At 36.1% G+C, this 18024-nt stretch overlaps 1 pseudogene; it reads right to left on the bottom strand.

Moving 5' to 3' along the window:
* Positions 1–11004: 11004 nt before the first annotated feature.
* LOC115984843 lies at positions 11005–17709 on the bottom strand (annotated as a pseudogene).
* Between the last annotated feature and the right edge of the window lie 315 nt (positions 17710–18024).

Here is an 18024-nt window from a genome sequence, read left to right as displayed (position 1 = left end):
TTAAGTTAATTATCAAACAGAAAAACATTTTGGCAAACATATTGAAAGTAACATTCCTGCAATCTAGAGAAGGGCAACCATAAAGCAATTTATAACAAACATGATCAAATGCTCAATTCAAATCAATTTTGAAAAAGAAAAAACATATTTGAATAGTTTTGAGACCATGAAAACTCAAACTCATTCATCATGAAATCCCAAAATTGAATTACATTTTTTTTTTCTAGTATTGAGATGGAAAGAAATAAATAATAAGAATAATACAGCAATAACAAAAAGAACCATTAGTAGAAAAAAAAAAAAGTGGTTGAAACAATTAAAAAAAATCAACCAAAAGAGAAACAAAATTGGAGAAAGAGAGAGAGTATTGACCTTTTTGTCATGGATCATCCACTTGCCATTACATTCATTTTATCAATGTTTTGAATTTCCACAAAGAATCAAAATAGTGCATATACGAATTGTAAGTGTGTGAGTCACTTATATTATCATGATGTTGTGGTCAAAGTCAGTGGCAAACTTATTGAACTCAACCAATTGTTTTGCCTTAGAAAAGATGGCTATTAGCATTCCAAGTCATGAAGTTTAAATGGCTATGGGAAATTATCATAATGTATCAGTTGCTATGCCCCAAAAATAGCAGTTGCTCCTACCTTCATTGCATCACATCAGCTATATCATATTATGTTTAATAAGGAAAGAAGTAGAAAAATATGAAATTTAAAACTCAAGTATAGGAGTATTGTTATGTTTTGTCTAAAACTCATGTACACAATATTCTAGACCTTCAATAGGAGACAACTCCAAAAAGAAAATCAAGTAGTTGAAAGAAAGTAGAATAATCCAAAATCTAAAACTAAAAACCCAACTATTGTTCATGTACACAATATTATAGATAGATATTCTAGAATCAAGAACCAATTAGTTTCTCCATTTGCATAACAATTAGCTTAAAGTTAGATACTAATGGAATTTTAAAAGAATTTAGTTCTTTGAATTTCCTCACTCCTAAAATCCCATCAATTTCTCAAAATCTAAATAGTCCCCAAAGTTGTTCATTAACCAAATAGGCCAACTAAGGTCCAAAACACAAAAATTCCAACCACAACACAATAATCTACTTAAGCTGGTGTGCTTTGAAGAATTAGTGTTTCATTTAAAAAAGTTAAGATAAAAAGATTTAAATTGTTACACACCAAGTTCTATACAAAAAAAAAAAAAAAAAAAAAAAAAAAAGAATTTAAGCTTCAAACTCTGCTTTGTTTTCTCTTCCATTGGCCCACAATTTTTGGGACACCAAACAGTCCAATTAAATAAAAACAACAAATTATTAATATAAGGAAAGAGAAATCTTATATAGCTAATGTGTGTTGAACCATAAAGAGCAAATTATCAAGCACCACCCAAGAAAAACAAAAAATTTATTCCCCTTTCCTTCAAAAGGTTCTAAGAAAAAAAATAATTACCAATTGATTGGTATGAACTTCAATAGAATAAAAAGCTTCCAGTGATTGCAAGGCTTAATTGTTGATATCTATCAAGAAATTGACAAACAAAACAAAGATAAAAATGAAATTTAGGTCAACATATAAAATGATAGGAAAAGGAGAACAATAACGATTTATCTTTGATAAAAATGAATAACATGCTTACTATAAAATAAAGACCAAAACGGAAAACATCACATTAAAGTTAATTATCAAACAAAAAAACATTTTGGCAAACATATTGAAAGTAACATTCCTGCAATCTAGAGAAGGGCAACCATAAAGCAATTTATAACAAACATGATCAAATGCTCAATTTAAATCAATTTTGAAAAAGAAAAAACATATTTGAATAGTTTTGAGACCATGAAAACTCAAACTCATTCATCATGAAATCCCAAAATTGAATTACATTTTTTTTCTAGTATTGAGATGGAAATAAATAAATAATAAGAATAATACAGCAATAACAAAAAGAACCATTAGTAGGAAAAAAAAAAAAAGTGGTTGAAACAATTAAAAAAAATCAACCAAAAGAGAAACAAAATTGGAGAAAGAGAGAGAGTATTGACCTTTTTGTCGTGGATAACTTGGAAAAAATAGGGGAGAGAAGTGTAAATGAAGTAAGAAGAAATTTATATGAAAATTAAGATGGAAGAGAAAGGGTGGAAGTAGATGAAAGGTTGAATGAAGTGAAACTATTGAATTTAAGAAGATATAATGGAAAAAATTTTTAAATCTAAAGAAAATCAAATGAAAATTAAAAAAAAATAAAATTATTGGAGGGGATGAAATATTGAACTAAAAAGACAATAACTGAAGAAGATGAAAAGTTGAACAAAGTTAAAATTGCAAATTTTAAAAAAAAAAAAATGGTAAAGATGTAGTGCATAAAGAACTTTATAAAATTTATTACAAAACCCATTATTATATATAGTATAGATATGTATAGACATTATTTTTGGTTTTTTTTATTCTTCATTGATAATATTATTTAGTTATAAACATCTAAATTAAAGTAGATAAATATGTGAAGGTAAAATTATATATAATGTTAAACCATTTTTCAGGTTGCATTAGTAACTTAATATCATCTTTAACAGTGACGGCATCTCTCCCTTATAGCCTTTAATTTCATGCACACTTCAAGCATCGTAGTTGCTATGAACTGTAACAATTACAACCTCTTCAATGATAGTAGCAGCAGATTTAGGTTGCATTAGTACCTCAAAATCTTCTTTAACAGCGAGGCCATCTCTCTCCGATAGCCTTCTATTTCATGCACACTTTAAGCATCATTGGCCTTCTATAGGTACAAGGCTGAACACAGCTACAAGCAATCCTAGGGAACTAAAGTATTTCACCATCATATCCTTTCTACAACAAAGATTTATTAATGACATCATACAGACCAAACGTTGATTCCAAAAAGTTATGAAAATTAGTTAAGAATTATAAACCTAAAGTAGAAGTAAAATAAAAAAATCAACACAGAGAGAGAGAGAGAGAAATAACCTTTTTTTATGAGAAAAAACTATGCAAAGAATGGAAGAGAATGACAAATTTATAGTGAAATAGTGTGAATAAGAAGAGACAAAATAAAAGAAGATGAAAGGAAAGATGAAAAGTAATATTAAAGTAGATGGTAGTGGGGAGATGAAAAGGTAAGGGGGGAGATAAAAAGGTAAAGGAGGGAGAAAGGTTGGAGTAAGTGTAAATATTAAAAAAATAAATAAATGTTAAAAAAATTAGAGAAAAATTGGAAAAAAAATGGAAAAAAATGGGATAATGATGTGGTGGAAGTAAATAAATAAGTAGTGGGCTGGATTTATTATAGGGTGATAATAGATGTAAATAAATAAAAAGTGGGCTGTATTTATAGGGCTGAGATTTATAGAGCTGAAAATTGTAAAAATCATTTTTAAATTGTAGGACAAATTATATTTATAAAAAATTAAAAAAAAAAAATGACATGACAGCTGATGTGGCGCAACGTGAGAGCAACAACATTAAACGCTACGCTTCAGCTTTTAGTAATATATAGATGAAAACACTTTCTACAAGAATTATGTTGTTAAGCATTCAGATAGCATACCAGGTTTAATGGAGTTATACCATGGTATCACTATGGCAGAGGATAAAGATAGTTGATGGCAATATGTAAGTCAAGCTCAATAATGTGAAATTTATTACTATTGAGGTTCTATTTATTTTGGAAAGGAAATATTTTCAATAGATAATATTTTTAGAGAAATTTATTTATTTTCTGTTACTTGCTTGACATCCTAAATGTAAATTTCTAGTCTTCCATACCCTGTTAGATTGGAATGTTGCTTTTTACCCTTCTCCTTGTTTTACTCTTTTAGATTTGGTTAAGCATTGTAGTTTGAGAGCTGTTTGTAATTCTCCTAAGTACACCCCCAGTGTACCTAGTGCTGTCTTTTTTAATAAAATTTTCATTACTTTTTAGAAGAAAAGAAAAAAAGAAAAAAAATCTATGTTAAAACCAATAAAAACCACAAAAGGTTGGAAGGCAGTGATGTTTGTTGTTGTGGTGGGAATAGTTTTAGGGGTGGAGGTGGTGGTGGTGGTGCAAAGTTGGAGGGAGGAGGGAGTCGGCGGTTGCAGCAATACAGAGTAGCTGCGTGGAGGAGGTGGTGGTGTGGCAATGCAGAATACGGGGAGGGAGGTGGTGGTGGTAGTGTGAAGGAGGGAGATAGAGGTGGTGGTAGCATGGGGGAGGTGGGGGGCAGGGAGGGTGGTGGGGGGGTGGCACAGAGGAGTGGGGAGCAGGGGTATAGATTTGATCTGTAAATTGGTTCTCACTTTCACAAAGTGTAAACCAATTGTCACAATTTTGGTATATTTTTGGTTGACCACTAGAACATATCCCATTAGACTAACAATTCTTAGTTGCAACAAATATATAGGCCAATACAAATGGGACATCTATATTTTGTTTCACATCATACTTTCTATTTTCTTGTTCCCATTCTTCTCTCTTCAATGTGATTGCCTGATATTATCTTGAATTTTATCATCTTTTTCATATACCGTGCTATTTTCAATGGTGATCATTTCCATAACCAATATACTGCATCAACCATTTATTTAGTTTCCTTTACTTGATGTGTCAACCTACTATGTTCCAGTGTCAACTTTTGAAGCATTTGTTCCCATGCTAGTATAAATCAGGAGAACAATAGTCGAACAATGAGGTATTACTAGGTCCTAGACTAGTTGCATTTGAAAACTTATCGATGAACTCTTCAGTTGATATAAGTATTTCTTGATATAACGTGGATTAAGTTTTGCTTTTTTGCTTACTGATTACGCTAAGAATAAAAGATAATAAAACCATATCAAATAAATTTACTAATTCATGAATGGGTTTTGACAGATATTTTGATGTGGAGTAGCAGAAAAGAAGAAGATAAGCCACAGCTCTGCAAAACAACCTTGTTACTTGCTTACAAGCTAAATGAGTTAAAGATCTTCTTTGCACTGCCATTGTTTTATAAGCTATTGACATGTCAGTATTAGTTTTTTTTTAATATTATTGAGAAAGAGGTGAGTAGAAGACAAGAAGAAGATAAGCCACAGCTCCACAAAATAACCTTGTCACTTGCTTACAAGCTAAATAAGTTAAAGATCTTTGCACTGCCGTTGTTTTATAAACTATTGACATGTTAGTATTAGTTTTTTTAAGTATTACTAAGAAAGAGGTGAGTAGAAGACAAGAAGAAGATAAGCCTCAACTCAATAGAACAACCCTTTTATTTTCTAACAAGCTATATAAGTTTAAGGTCTTCTTTGCACTGTCATTGTTTTGTATGCTATTGACATGCCAATATTAGTTTTTTAAGTATTATCGAGAAGGTGAGGGCAATTAGACGTCAATATTTGCAAGTGGATATCTATTAAAGGAGTATGCAGACATGGAATTTGATGTAGTTTATATTAAATGGAATGTCATTAGAAACAAACAAAGCATCAGCAATTTTTTTTCCTTGTCGTGCTTAAATAGTCTTCTTGGTGTGAAACACTACATATTAGAGCATATTTTTAGTAACTCTGTTTTGCATTGTAGGCATTGCAATAAGGACCCCCACACCTTTGGCAAGAATATAGGATGAAATGAAAATGATTTTTCCAACAGTATGGAGGATGGAAGAAGATGTGTCCCCAATGCCAGGATTGGTCCTTCTTTATATGCTTCATGTGTTGATTATCATAGTCGAGTGCAAAATGTTGGAAGGTGAAACTGCTATGTCATGGCCGGGCATTTCTACATACGGAATCAGTATATTTCAGGAATATGATAAAAACAATCATAAATGAGAGGAATGGTAAATTTCATTCTATGATGTCCTTTGATGCCTTGACATATGTAATATACTGACCTCCGTATTGTCCTTATCACTGTTTCCTCTCAGGAGATGGTTTCTGTTTTAGAGCATCAGCATTTTTCTTGATTATTTGCTATTGATTAACATGAGTTCCATAACCTCCTGATGTTGGCAATAAGTGTAATTTGTTTACTCAATTTTCCACTATTGGCAAAGCTCATATGCTTGAATGCATTGAAATTGTATTTCTTATATTTCTTATGGTTGCCAGAAATCTCATTAAACTGAGTTTCCTATATTTTGATTAAATATGAATGGTTTCAATTTTCAACTATATTTTGTGGATGTGATTTTGCCCTTTAATTTGGACATTGAAAAGTTTGTGATGGTTATCAATATTATTAAATATCTTGTAATCTTGTAGATATTTGAGTCTTGTTAAGTCTTGTAGATATCTGTGAGTCATGTAGTTAGTCATGTAGCTATCTGTACTATCTTGTAGATATTAGTTTAGTTTAGTAGTTTTATATTGTAGTTTGTAAATAAAGTGTTAAGCTACATGCCACTTGTCATGTTTGTATTGGCTGACTTGGGATTGAATATTGTTGGTCAAATATGGCTACTCTGTTTCTATTATATATAAAGAAACAGAGTCAGATAATTATATGATATGAAAATCATTCTCTCATTCCGAATGTTCATTCTCTCTCTTTGCATGCCTTCACGTCTCTGCATGCTTTCCGCCATTGCTGAACCTTCTTTAAGCTTGATTTTCAACAAATATGGATGCTACATGTTTTCAGTTTCTGAGGTGTGCTGGATCTTATTTAGGATGTGAGGGAACCTTTCAGAAGTTCATGCTTGGCACTTCTGATGATCTGTCATTGCTGATGCTTTTACACTATGTGCAGTTACGATTAACCTGAAATCACTGGCTGCAAAATGACTATTGAAGCTATTGATGGCATGAATAGGAATATAGAATGGATTAATTTAGAATAAGAGCTTTGCTGTCAAGCTCTTTACGATGCATTCTAGAATTGTGAAGTTTGAATATTGTGTCAAGATAAAAAACACATGATACATGTATAAAAACCAAGGAAATTACCCATCTTTAATCTGATTGACCTGCAATAGCTTAGTAATGGGATGTTTAAGCTTATCTCTCAATTTCATAGTATGGAGAATTAATTTGTATCTTTCTTGTATATCCTATCATATCATCTTTATTTCTTTTTCTTTTTCGTTTCTTTTCCCTCTTTCGGGAAGGGGGTCATTAGAATTTAAGATTTACCTAGGAACCTTTGATACACAAAAATGATCTTTTACAATGTTTTGGGGTTTGATTATCGTTTTAAATATTTTTTGTAGATTCTTCTTTCCCCTCGAAGAAACTAAATTAAACTTCCTGCTTGAGATCATAAAGTGAGCTGTTTTTAAATTTTATGATGGTGAAAATTTGTCATTGAAAACTACTTTGAATCTTTTCATGTTATTGTATGGAAACTTTTTTCCTTTTGGCCAAGAAGGAAAAATTCAGAGATTTTTTTTTTTTTTTTGCTACACAAGCAAAATAAGAAAGGCAATGGTTGAATGCTCTCCCCCTCAAAAATTCCTCTTTCAACTTTAGTAATTGATGTATTATCTTGATGATACTTTTGTTGCAAGGGACAGTGTCAATGAAAGCATTAGTGAGAATAGTTCCTACGTTTTTCCTTTTGCTTTTATGACTTAATTTGCACATCTGCTAATGCTTTAGGCTTCTAAGACCTTAAAGCTTAGGATGAATTTTTAGTCCTTTCATTTTTTCACATTAGAAGTATTTCTTAGAGATATTGACGCAGGAAAACCAGAACAAAATTGAAATAACGGAAAAATAAAAAATATGACCTAGGAGTCAGCACCTAGGCCTTGCTTGGAGTCAGCACCAAGGAGGGAAACCACTAGGAGTCAGCACCTAGGGTAGACCTGGAGCCAGCACCAAACCAAAGAATGACCAAATGGCCATTGTTTTCATTCATCAAAATATCAACTAACTCCTCAGGGAGTGCAAGAGGTTGCTTATAAAGGATTACTAAACCCTAGTTCTAATTGGCTAGGAAACCCTAATTGTCTTATTACAAAAATAACCTTACTTCTAAATTAAAATACTAATAACCCAATAAACTAATAGGACCTAAAACATAAAAATACAATTAACTAACAAACATAAATAATACTAAATAATAATTTTTTTGCATCTCCCGCATCATTCTCCTCTGGTTGGAGAAAACTCAACCTCGAGTTTTAAAACATTGAAGGATTAGGATGCCGATAAATAACACTTGCTTCAAGTTAAAATCACCTTAGGGAGGACAGGGAAAACAAAAACCTTGAATTCCACCACATCAAACTCATTTGGAATAACAAAATCAATGTGTGAAATTAGTATAATCTCTTCTTGAACCTTATGAACCATAGGAAGCACAGTGGTTTTAACCTCTTTGACTTCACCAAGACGTAGATCTTCAAGGACTGTGGAGGGTTGATTAGAAGCACATTCAACAACTTCAAGCCTTACCCAATCCTGAGCCACCCTCTTACAGAATTGCTTCCAAGCATCCAATTTGGTGTGAAGCTATGGATGCAGAATTTCAAGCCTTACAGAGGCAACAGACCTGGTCCTTGGTCCTTGCTCCCTCACATGCTAATCTAGTAGGTTGTAAGTGGGTGTTTAAGATCAAACTTCATAGTGATGGTACTATTGCTCGCTATAAAGCAAGACTAGTTGCAAAAGGATTTCATCAACAAGCTGGTATTTACTACTCAAAAACCTTCAGTCCAGTGGTCAAACCAGCTACTGTGAGACTAGTTCTTGCCATTGCTGTCAGTTGTAATTGGCCATTAAAACAGCTAGATGTCTCAAATGCTTTTCTACATGGCCATCTCAAGGAAGATGTCTACATGCAACAACCTCCAGGATATATTGATGCAGCTCACCCTACCTGTGTCTGCAAATTGCACAAATCCCTTTGTGGTCTTAAACAGCACCTAGGGCTTGGTTTGAGAGGTTCACTTTTCACTTGATTCATCTGGGATTTCAAGCTTCCTTTGCTAACAGTTCCTTGTTCATTTTTCAATCTAAGAGTACTATCATCTACCTACTTCTTTATGTAGATGATATTATTCTCATAGGGAACAATTCCAAGCATGTTGCCTCTCTTGCTGCTGCTCTCAGTGCTGTATTTGAACTTAAGGATCTTGGGGATCTCAACTATTTTTTGGGTGTCCAGATTTCTAGAACTCTAGTTGGTCTTCATCTTACACAGTCTAAGTATGCTTCAGATACACTCCATCATTTTCACATGGAAAATTCAAAACCCACAAAGACTCCTTATTGCCCTTCTACACGGTTGCTTCCTCACGATGGTGTTGCTCTTTCTGACCCCACTGAGTATAGAAGCCTAGTTGGGGCTCTCCAATATTTGACTTTCACATGCCCAGACCTTGCCTTCAGTGTGCACCAATTGTGTCAGTTCATGAGCAATCCTACAACTATTCATCTTGAAGCTGCTAAGAGAGTTCTCAAATATCTTTGTGGCACTCTTTATCATGGCATCTCCTTCTCCCCTTATCCTTTAACTCTCACAGCCTTCTCAGACGCAGACTAGGCTGGTGATCCCTATGACCGTCATTCTACCACAGGCCTCCTAGTGTTTCTTGGTCCTTCTCCCATTTCCTGGTCATCTAAGAAACAGACCACTGTTGCTAGTTCTTCCACGGAGGCAGAGTATCGTGGCTTGGCCACTACTGCTGCAGAGATGTCTTGGCTACGTATTCTTTTCAAAGAATTGAGAATTTTTCTCTCTCATGTCCCTGTCCTTTGGTGTGACGATGCTTTAGCCATTGCTCTCTCTGCAAACCCTATGTTCCATTCATGCACAAAACACATCGAAGTAGACTACCACTATGTTCGTGAGAAGGTGTTGCGTCGTGACTTGTGTGTGCATTTTGTTTCTAGCAAGGACAACCTTGTTGACATTTTCACCAAACCATTGCCTTCTCCATCTTTTCTTCTTCAACGGTGCAAACTTCTATTGGACACCTCCCCCAAAAGTTTGAGGAGGGATGTTAGTGATTGTGGTGATTCTACTTCAGAGAAGTTAAAGCAAGTTACAAATGGTTGATTTGTATTCAGTCCTGGGTTGATTGCATCGTAGGCGCAAGGTTGAAGATGACTAAATTTGGGGATGACCGTTGGTTTTACATCCAGGTGCGACGCACCGTTTCACTAATAATAGAACTGCAACGCACCGTTTTCACTTAGAAAGGAACGCACCGTTTTATGTATTTGTTATTTAAGCTTCAGGAGCTAGAACGATGCCGTTTAAGAGTGGAGCAGAGTTTTAGTTGTATTGGCGCGAAGTCTCTGTCAGTTTGGGAGTTAGTTAGCTTTGTTAATTTCACGGAATTGATCCGTATGATTAGGATCAATTCTATTATTCAATATCTTAGGCAGATTACATTATATATACGGTTGTACTCTCAGTTTATTCATTAAGCAAGAAAATCTATTTTTCTCATTCTCTCTCTCTCTCTCTCTTTCTCTCTCTCTGTTACTTCTTTCTTTTTCTAAAAGTTTTCTCTTCACACAAACAGATCTTAGTCTTAGTCAAATTACTCTTTAACACTGAGATTGTACTTTACAATCCTTTAAGAAAATCTTCAATTATATCTGAATTCTGAAGTTCCATCAAATCAATGAGCATGATTGGGCACTTATCCAACAATCCTTCTCATTTGCCACTAAGAAATTCACATATCACTTCCTATTCATCCAAGAAATGAAAGCATTCCCATGCTAGGAGTCAGGAACTTCTTTTGCTATATAGGAAAGTCTTTGAATTTCAATACAAGTTCTAACTTCTAGCAAAAATTCCAGGAATTTAATATGCATATGTAAACCTTGATCAGAATTGATCTATGATGAACCATCCTGGTTTAGTCCTGTGAAGGTTCACATACAATTTGTCTATACCAAAATCTTGCAACTATTTCACGTGAATTCATCCAGACAAAGATCCCCCAAACTTGAAAATGGATAAAAATAGGGTAAAAGAGCACAAATTTATCACTCAAGTTTGCATTTCTCAGTTTCGTTACTGGTGCAACAAAGGATAAAGAAAAAGAGAAATTTTAATAAAATTGATGAAAGATACACCACCATAAAGCTCACATGCTCTAGAAACCACATAACTGCTAAAACATCACATTAAAAAAAAAAAAAAAAAAAAAAAAAAAAAAAAAAAACATGTAAATAACTTCTCAGTTGGTAAGATCCATGATGGCAGTAACTATGTCTCCATCTGCAGCCTTCAATGCCTTCACAGCCTTTGACCTAGTGACTCCTGCCTGTGTCATTACCAACTCTATGTCCTTGGGTTCCACTCCAGTCTCATCTACTTCTTCATCATCTTGAGCCACAGCCGAAGTCTCAGGTTTGGAAGTCACATTGCTGAGATCAGGAGCCTTAAACTGCCCTGCAGCCTAAGTCTGTAGTTGAGAGCTCAAATCCTCGATCTTTGCCTCCCCAAAGATTACATACGTGTCTGAAGTTGGACTCTTGAAAACATCAGGTGTTTGAGATGACAAACAATATCTGATTTTAAGGGCAATATATGTTAGATCAAAAGAAAATTAAAGATAGATATATAAATTAAAACCACAATCAATAAAATCACAGTTCAAAAGGCACCAACATTCTTGCTCTTTTTGACAGTGACTCGGCTAACACCCGGGATAGGTTTCATGCCAAGCTTCAACATTGCTTTGCGACTTTTCTTTTCACTTCTGCTTTGCTTTGACCTACCACTTGCATCTCCATCATATTGTCCTGATAATACAGAAAGCATCAGGAAAAAAAAAAAAAAAAAGAACCATTATGTACATAATTAAATAAGCAAGGTTAATGTTAGCTGCAATTGCATCCTTATTGGATCCATCGATATTTTCACAAAAAGGTTTCATTAGGAGGGATCACATTGCATCACTTTATTCGTTTAGTTCAAATTTAAAAAGAACTTCATTTCATTTAACTGAACAATCAGCCCAATGGTTGTATATCAGTTTAGTTTTGCTACCAGTGGATATCATCCACAGATCCACTAGTATCACTCATGTACACTAATTTCAAGCAAGAGTGACTTTTTTTTTTCAGGAAAATGTTCTATAAATGCAACACATTAGTGATAAGCAAGCAGTAGAAAATAAAACAGATTTAGAATTTATTTATTAAAAAAAAAACCTGAAATCCAACTTGACACAAACATTTTATTATGAGGAATTTGTACATGAAAGGATCCAAAAGAACTAGTCAAACGGAGACAGAGCGAGAATAACAAAATCCAGGATTTAAATTTAAAAATAAATGAAAAATCAACATCCTAAATCTATAGGTAAAATATTAGAAAGCCCTATATTTACATTCAAGGACTTGATCTTCAATTTATTTGGATGTTGGCCAATCTAGTGGCAACTACCTTGTTTGTGCATCATAACATTCTCCTTTTTTTTCTTTTTCTTTTTTTTTCTTTTTTATAAGTAATAAAAATATATTAAAAAGAAAAAGGGTGTCACCTGAGTATACAGGAAGTATACATCAGGGACAAAAAAAATCTTATTGTACATCATAACAATCTTATAGTTCCAAACTATAGCAATGCACTGTTTTTTACCCAATCTGCACAAGAGAGATTAACGTGGTATCTACACAAGAGAGAGATTAATAAGTTGCAACACACACCCCCCTAAAACCCATTTTCCTTTTATATAGAATACATGGATCACATATGAATGTAATTTTTATGATAGATAATCTTTTACTGAAAAAAAAGGCGCAACTACAAAAAGTTTCTTGTTGAATCACTAACTTTTTTATTCAAGTTATTTAAAAATTTTATTGGTTATCTATTATATCTGTTAGAAATACAGAGTAATTGTATTGTATTTCATTAAGTAATAGAATATACAAAAGTGCCTTTATATAGGAGGCAGAGTGTGTAGTACAAGTAAGTGTGCTATACAAGTAAACAAGGTGGGCCTAAAGCCCACATACCCTAATATACATTAACAGCCCCCCTCAAACTCAAGGTGGATGTGAGACCAACTTGAGGTTGTCAACCAAAGTGCGAAGACGTCCCTTAGGATGTGACTTGGTGAAGATATCTGCAAGTTGATCTTTAGAAGAAACTGAGATTAGCTTAAGAGCACCATGGACAAGATGATAACGGATAAAATGACAATCGATCTCGATGTGTTTAGTTCGTTCATGGAAGACATCATTATGAGCAATATGAATGGCACTCTGGTTGTCACAATAAAGAGGAGTAGCGGAGGATGTGGACACACCTAAGTCTTTGAGAAGCCACCGTAGCCAAATGAGCTCAGATGTGGTATCAGCAAGGACACGATATTCTGCTTCAGTACTGGAGCGGGTCACATGAGTTTGTTTCTTGCTTCACCAAGAAATCAAAGAAGAACCAAGAAGAAAGCAATAACCAGTGGTGGACCTGCGATCAGTGGGATCTCCTGCCCAATCAGCATCAGAAAATGCACGGAGAACAAGAGGAGACTGAGCAGAGTAGAAAAGACCATGGAAGAGAGTGCCCTTTAGGTATCGAAGAATACGCAGAACAGCAGCATAGTGAGTTGATCATGGAGCAGATAGATACTGACTCACCTGATGAACAGCATAGGAAATGTCTGGACGAATGACAGTGAGATAAACTAGGCTGCCAACCAAGCGTCTGTAAAGAGAGGGATTAGACAATGGTTTCCCCCCTGACAGAGTCAGATGCGCATTAAGCTCAACTGGAGTGTCAACAGTTTTGCTATTAGTGAGTCCAGCTCGAGACAAGAGTTCAGAAGCATACTTGGCTTGAGTAACATAAAGTCTATCTGTAGAATGAGTGATTTCAAGACCCAAGAAGTAGTTGAGATGGCCAAGATCTTTCATCTCAAACTGCTGACTGAGAAAATCCTTGAGTTCTTGAATGCCACTGAGGTCATCACCAGTTATGATCATATCATCCACATACAGGAGAAGTAAAACAGTGCCTTTGTCAGTGCGACGAAGAAATAAGGCAGAATCATAATGACTGGCCATGTAACCTAAGCGAGAGATGGTAGAGCTGAATTTGGCAAACCAAGCTCGTGAAGCTTGTTTAAGGCCATAAATAGCACGCCGAAGGTAACAAACCTTATTTGATTCAACAGAGAGACCAGGAGGAGGTTGCATATAAACTTCTTCACTTAAATTCCCATTAAGGAATGCATTTTTGACATCCATCTGAAAAATGTCCCATTTTCTGGCAGCAGCAACAGCTAAGAGAGCTCGAACAGATGAGATACAAGCAACTGGAGCAAAGGTCTCTTCATAATCAATCCCATACTCCTGTGTAAAACCTTTTGCAACAAGATGAGCTTTGTAGCGCTCAATGGACCCATCAGAGCGAGTCTTAATCTTGTAGATCCACTTACAACCAACCACAGATTTCCTAGGGGGGAGATTCACCAAATCCCAAGTATGGTTTTTAGATAATGCATCAAGTTCCTCTTTCATTGCAATCTGCCATAAAGGGTCAGTGGAAGCCTCACGATAGGTGTGAGGCTCATGCAGTGTAGCAAGGATAGTGTAACAATGATAATCAAGTAAATGTGTAGGAATGGATCTTACCCGAGTGGAGTGGCGAGGTGGAATGTCTTGTACAAGATCTTCAAGCCGAGCAGGAGCAGGGGACCCAAGCTCAAGGTTGGGTAACTCGTCTTCAACCTGTGCATCTTCCACCTGTTCATTAAAGGGTGAACTAAGAAAGGGATCAAAGGTATCTGGTGGTTGGACAGAGAAGTCTATAGGCGGATCATGAGCAACTATAGGAGGATCAAGAGCAGTTACAGAAGGAATATGTGCCTCATCTGGAAAAAGATCTAAAACAGAGGAGGAAGATAGGGAGGCACGAAAGTGAGAGAGCTCGACAAAGGAGCGATGTTCCCAAAAGACAACATTGCGAGAGATACGAAGACGATGAGAGACAGGATCATAACACCGATTCCCTTTTTGAGTTTCGCCATAGCCAAGAAAACAACAAAGTCTTGACCGAGGCTCAAGTTTGTTATACTCATGTGGCTGAAGAAGAACGAAACAAGCAGAACTGAAGGAGCGAAGGTGGTGATAGTCTGGAGATGACCCAAAAAGGCGCTCATATGGAGTTTGATTTTGAATAACAGGACTTGGAATGCAATTAATAGCATGAGCCGCATGAAGGGCAGCTTCACCCCAAAAAGGAGCAGGAACTTTGGCAAAGAGAAGAAGAGCACGAACAGTGTCAAGAATATGGCGAAGTTTTCGTTCGGCTCTACCATTTTGCTAAGAGGTACCTGGACAAGTTAGTTGATGAACAGTGCCATAGGAATGCAAAACAGCTTGAAAGGCATATTGAGTGTACTCAAGAGCATTATCAGATCGAAAAATTTTGATACGTTTTGAAAATTGAGTTTTAACCATTTTTGCAAAATTAGAATATACTTGCAATAACTCAGAACAATGTTTCATATTAAAAATCCAGCTATAGCGAGAGTAATCATCAACAAAGACAACAAAATATCGAGACCCACCAATACTAGAGACAGAAGAAGGCCCCCAAACATCAGAATGAATAAGTTTAAAGATATCAGTAGATATTGATTCACTAGTATTGAAAGGCAAAGCTGGTTGTTTTCCTAACTGACATGAAACACAATCAAAATTTTCTGTAGACACTGAACCTAACAAACCTCTAGAAGCCAATTGTTGTACACGAGAGGAAGATGCGTGACCAAGTCGAGCATGCCAAAGTGCAAGGGAAGGAGTAGAAGAAACTGCAGCAGCTGCAACAACAGAAACAGGGGCAACAAATGGAAGACGAAGGTTATCCACGGGAAACATACGCCCAACTCTGGGACCGGTCCCAAGCTCCTGTCCCGTCCTTGGATCCTGCACAATACATCCAGAATAATCAAAGATAATGCGATAACCTAACTCAGCTAATTGGCCCACAGAAAATAAATTGCAAGAAAGGTCAGGAACATTAAAGACACTAGGAACCAAGAGATTGGCAGTTGAAACGGAACCTATATTATGACCAGACATAGTGGAACCATTTGCTGTGTGAATACTAAGAGGGTGAGGTGCAGGTTTAAGTTCAGAAAATAAGGACGAGTGAGGAGTCATGTGATTGCAACAAGCAGAATCCATAAGCCAAGAGGAAGGAGACATACCAGATAAAGCTGAGAGAGAAGAGGAATAAGATGCATTACCAACCATACGAATGACATTGGCGATGATGTTTTTAAGGTCATCTGTGGACATGGTGAAAGTGCGTCCTGAAGACTTAAACTGTGCAGAGACAGGAGCCATTGGTTGGACACTCTCAGTGTTGGTAACAGTAGCAGCGGATATAGACATAGCTGATTTGTTGCGATGATAGCAAGTCTCAATATTGTGGCCAAAACGTTTGCAAAAACTGCAAAGACGTTTGCTGGATTGTTGGCAACGATTATTGCAACAAGAAGAAGACCTATCCTTATTTTTCATTTAGAAGCAAAATATGCAAAAATGAAGCGCAAAAATGAAATCTACGCGAAAAACTGGGTAAGGAGGACCCGGACTGCAAAAGTCAACTCTGGTCAAAAGTCAACGGTCAACCTGGTCAAAGTCAACGGATGACGTCAGCAGGCTGACAGGTGATTACGTCAGCAGATGATGTGGCACTGACATAAGCAGGTGACATCAGCTAGGGCTGACTTAAGCAGGCAGGATGATGACGTCAGCGAACAGGTTCCGGCGCATGGTAGCGCGTGGCGGCGCGTTACTAAGACAGGAGGCGCGTGGAGGCGCGTGACGCATTTTGGCGGCGCATGGTGGCGCGTGCAGGTGACGCCGAGAATTCTGGTGGCGCGTGTAGGCACGTGGAAGGTCCGATGAAGACGAAATTTCACAGAAAGGCAGATCGGGGAGACTACTTTCCAATGATGCTATCTGTGGTCTGATCGGAGAAGCGAAAGCAGTGGTGGCGGCAAGGCAGTGGTCTTTGATGCACTGGAGTCGCGGTGAAGGCAGCGGTGCTGCTCACAAAAACGGCTACAGAGGACACCCAAGAAGACAAGACTGCTTAAGAGCGGCACACCAAAAGATTAGAGCAGTGGCTCTGATACCATGTTAGAAATACAGAGTAATTGTATTGTATTTCATTAAGTAATAGAATATACATAAGTGCCTTTATATAAGAGGCAGAGTGTGCAGTACAAGTAAGTGTGCTATACAAGTAAACAAGGTGGGCCTAAAGCCCACATACCCTAATATACGTTAACAATATCCAACCAATGAGTCTTCTTGAAGCCTGACCTCACCCTTCATCACATTCTTGTGGAAAGATAATGTGTAATTTGAAACAATGTCCATTGACTTAACAGGAAAAGATGTGAATGCATAAACACAAGGAAGAAAGAGAAAAAAAAGGAAACATAGATACTACAACAAAAAACATTCACAGTGAACTTACCCTCAACTTCATCATCATCCTTGTCATCATCATCGTCATCCTCGTCGTCATCATTTTCGTCCTCAAGCACAGGCTCATCGGGCTGCCCACAAAACAGAGAGAGAGAGAGAGAGAGAGAGAGATTGAATTAATACAACTTAAGCAGACTTCTAAAAGAAAGAAACTTATTAGAAATACAATGTAATCAAAAATTAGTTCCAAAGCATTTACAAGCTTATCAGCATGGAAGTAATAGCCATTTAAGAGCAAAAATTGAGGGAATTTGGAGTAAAAAAGATATATACGGGCCCATTTCATCTAATGGAATTAAGAGGACATAAATAAATAGAAAGACTGAAAATCGCATATAAAAAGAAGCCAAAATATGGCGGACACCTTGTATGTCATTTGTCTTTTATTTTGTTAAGTTCATTACGGCATATATCTCTCATACAAAACAGGGATGGGATGGTAAAGAAGAGACTCATGTTAAAGGAAGCACTGAAACTCAGAAATCAAAAATAGAAGAAGGAGACTCATAAAGGCTAGTGTTATGTCTAACAGCTCTTAGACTAAAACGTTGCCGTTTTGTGTCTTAGTTAAAGTATGTAACTGAGTTAAGAAGAAACGGTG

The sequence above is a fragment of the Quercus lobata genome, chromosome 4 (assembly GCF_001633185.2).
Source record: "Quercus lobata isolate SW786 chromosome 4, ValleyOak3.0 Primary Assembly, whole genome shotgun sequence".
In the NCBI taxonomy this organism is placed as follows: Eukaryota; Viridiplantae; Streptophyta; class Magnoliopsida; order Fagales; family Fagaceae; genus Quercus; species Quercus lobata.
Note: the sequence above shows the minus strand (reverse complement) of the source record. Positions and strands in the feature narration are given on the sequence as shown.